The sequence below is a fragment of the Arachis hypogaea genome, chromosome 4, assembly GCF_003086295.3.
Source record: "Arachis hypogaea cultivar Tifrunner chromosome 4, arahy.Tifrunner.gnm2.J5K5, whole genome shotgun sequence".
Taxonomy (NCBI): Eukaryota; Viridiplantae; Streptophyta; class Magnoliopsida; order Fabales; family Fabaceae; genus Arachis; species Arachis hypogaea.
Window position 1 is genome coordinate 73,015,911 of NC_092039.1, and position 3,420 is coordinate 73,019,330.

General features: G+C 40.5%; 1 non-coding gene across 1 annotated transcript; it reads left to right on the forward strand.

Annotated features, from left to right (window-relative positions):
- Positions 1-540: 540 nt before the first annotated feature.
- On the forward strand, positions 541-644 carry LOC112798452 (small nucleolar RNA R71). Its single transcript, XR_003200063.1, has one exon. It is a non-coding gene; the product is annotated as a small nucleolar RNA R71 (small nucleolar RNA).
- The last annotated feature ends 2,776 nt before the right edge of the window (positions 645-3,420 follow it).

Consider the following 3,420-nt stretch of genomic DNA (forward strand, 5'->3'; position numbering starts at 1 on the left):
TTATTTTGGCCATGATATGGTGGTTGGGAGTAAGTGTTTTGTGTGGCTTGGTATGATCTTTGGTTGGAGTTTTGGTATGTGGAATTGTTATGTTGGTTGGGGTTGTAAGGTTTGTGGTGGTTTTTCCATCCTGGGTTGTAAGTGTTGGAATGTGGATCATATGGTTGCCTTTGCTGATTTCCCACATAGTTGGCCTCTTCCCAATCACCTCCTTCAGGGCTTACTTCCTCTTGATCTTGTGTGTGTAGTGCAGCCACTTGCTTTGTGTCTAATTTCCTGGAGAGCTCTGCTAGTTGCTTGGCAAACACCTTGTTTTGGGCTAGAATTGTATCAACATGGTTCAGCTCCATGACTCCCTTAGTGTTGTGCCTCTCTGAAGCATAGTAGTACTCATTCTCAGCCACTGTCTTAATCACTTCAATGGCTTCTTCCACAGTCTTTTTCCTGTTCAATGAACCTCCTGATGAATGGTCTACAGCCTTCCTTGATTCATAAGAAAGTCCATCATAGAAAATATGCAATTGCACCCAGTCATGGAACATGTCTGGTGGGCATTTCCTTGTCAATTCTTTGAACCTTTCCCATGCCTCGTAGAGGGTTTCACCATCCTGTTGTCTGAAAGTCTGAACCTCAGATCGAAGCCTATTGACCTTTTGTGGGGGGTAGAAACGTGCCAGAAACTTGCTTTCCACCTCATCCCAGGTTGTTAGGCTCCCCTTGGGAATGATTCCAGCCACTTAGCTGCCTTGTCCCTAAGTGAGAATGGGAACAAGAGCAGTTTATAGGCATCTTCCTGGACTCCATTGGACTTCACAGTGTCGCAAATTCTCAGGAATTTTGTGAGATATTGGTTTGGGTCTTCATTAGCACTCCCACCAAATGAACAATGGTCCTCCACCAGTGATATTAGCTGTGGTTTGAGTTCAAAATTGTTGGCCTGAATGGGTGGTTTCTGGATGCTGCTACCACAATTCCCAGAAGTTGGGTTTATGTATGAACCAAGAACCCTCCTCTCAGGAATGGCATTGTTACCATCAGCCCTCTCATGGTTGTGAACTTCTCTATCCATGTTGAGATCTAGAGCTTCCTCAAAATTGTCCTCAGACTCTCCTTCAGATTCTTCTTCTCTCAATACTCTCTTCCCTCTTGCTTCCCTTCTAAGTCTATGAAGGGTCCTCTCTGGTTCGGTATATGGAGGAGTTGTTGTCTCTCCTCTCCTACCTGTCATACAAGAACACACCACAAGCAACAAACAAGTGGAATACTCTTGGTTAATGGAAGAGTATGGTTAGAGCAGTTGAGGAATTAATTCAAATAGTTAGTGGGTCAGTGAGTTAGTTGCTTGAAATGAAAGGCATAAGAAAGAAAAAGCAAATAACAGAGTGCAGAAATTAAAATTCAACAAGTAACTTGAACTAAATTATGAAAACAAGAAAAATGCTCAATCTAGTTAACTTCCAATTTGAGAATTGTCAATCGAAAACCAACCCCCGGCAACGGCGCCATAAACTTGATCTAGCCATAAACTTGATAGCTACGATTTTAGGAAATTGCACAATCGGCAAAAATTCCTTCCGGCAAGTGCACCGGTTATCGTCAAGTAAAAACTCACAATAGAGTGAGGCCGAATCCCACAAGGATTGGTTGAATGAGCAATTCGGATTAGAAGTTTGTTCTAGTTGAGCGGAATCGAGATTCAGATGAGAATTGCGGAATCTTAAATTGCATGAATTAAAGAACGAGAAGTTAAAGTGCTGAAATTAAAAGGGGATGGGGGTGATTGCATGAATTTAATTGCAGAATGTAAAGAGAAAGTGTAGATCAGAAATGGGGAATTCATTGGGTTTCAGGAGATATTGAGATCTCCGAATCAAAACATTTTTATCCCTTCCTCAACCAATGCATTCATTGAATTTTGCTTAGCAATCTTATATGATTGGATCCCAATCCCTTGGCTCACCAATTCTCTCTAAAAACAAACAAATTCCCAATCCCTTGGTTTAAATGTTCATAAGAAGAGATGATGCTCGATCACTGATTATACCACACAGTTTCATGAATCACAATTTGGTAGGATTACATGTCACAATATCCATCCAAACCCCAATCCAATTCACTGTGAGAAAGCTTCTCTAGCATGAATCCTCCATTCCTTTCCCAAGGTTCCGAAGGATTCCAATTATGGATAGTTTCTTTCCCAAGACAACTAACCAATGGAATTAGATCGAGAAGCTTTCTAACAAAATTCAAGAGAAAAGATTGAAGAAGAAGATAAAAAGTATTATTGATTCATTGAATTACAATAGAGCTCTGATGCCAAGGCATCTTAGGCTAGTTTCACTAGCATTTTTCTGTTAGTTTTAGTTGTTTTATGCATTTTCTTGAGCTTAAAGTAACCAAGAATGGTTAAATGAACAACAAAGCAATGAACCATCCAAAACATTATGATTTTGATGCAAATTCCATGAGTTTTTAGTGATATTACTTGAATGCTATGAATGGATGAATTCTCATGAAATTTTGCAAGACTTTGATGCAATTGTTTGGATGATTTCAGGGAAGAAGAGGCTAGGCAAGGAAGCAACAAAATCAATAAAGGAAGCTTGAATATCAAATGGGACGTTTAAGCTCCAGTTTAAGGTTAAACTGGAGCTTAAACGCCAAAATCATGAGAAGAGAGGAAATGCTGTAACTGGCGTTTAACCTCCAGTTTGACCTCAAACTGGAAGTTAAACGCCAGAATGAGAAAGGGCACTAAGAAGCATTCCACATTTAACCTCCAGTTTGACCTTAAACTGGAGGTTAAACGCCAGAATAATGATTTGAACCAAGGAGAGCATTCCACGTTTAACCTCCAGTTTGACCTCAAACTGGAGGTTAAACGTGTTCGACACTTTCTCCTCACCAAGAAGCATTTCCACGTTTAACCTCCAGTTTGACCTCAAACTGGAGGTTAAACGCCAGAAGCAAGAGAGGCACCAGGAGAGTTCCACGTTTAACCTCCAGTTTAACCTTAAACTGGAGGTTAAACGTGTTCGATGGTCATTCTCCTCCAGGGTGTGTTCTTCATTTCCAAGTTTAACCTCCAGTTTAACCTCAAACTGGAGGTTAAACGTGTTCGATCCAAATGGCCTCCAGGGGTTGCTTTCTTCATTTCCAAGTTTAACCTCCAGTTTAACCTCAAACTGGAGGTTAAACGTGTTCGATCCTAATTGCCTCCAGAGCTTGTTTTCTTCATTTCCAAGTTTAACCTCCAGTTTAACCTTAAACTGGAGGTTAAACGTGTTCGACTATGTACACTCCTGGGGTGCTTTCTTCCAATTCCACGTTTAAGTTTTAGTTTGACTTTAAACTGAAACTTAAACTTCAACTTAAACACCACTATTGGAAAAGGGTTCTGGGCCAATTATATTGAAGTTT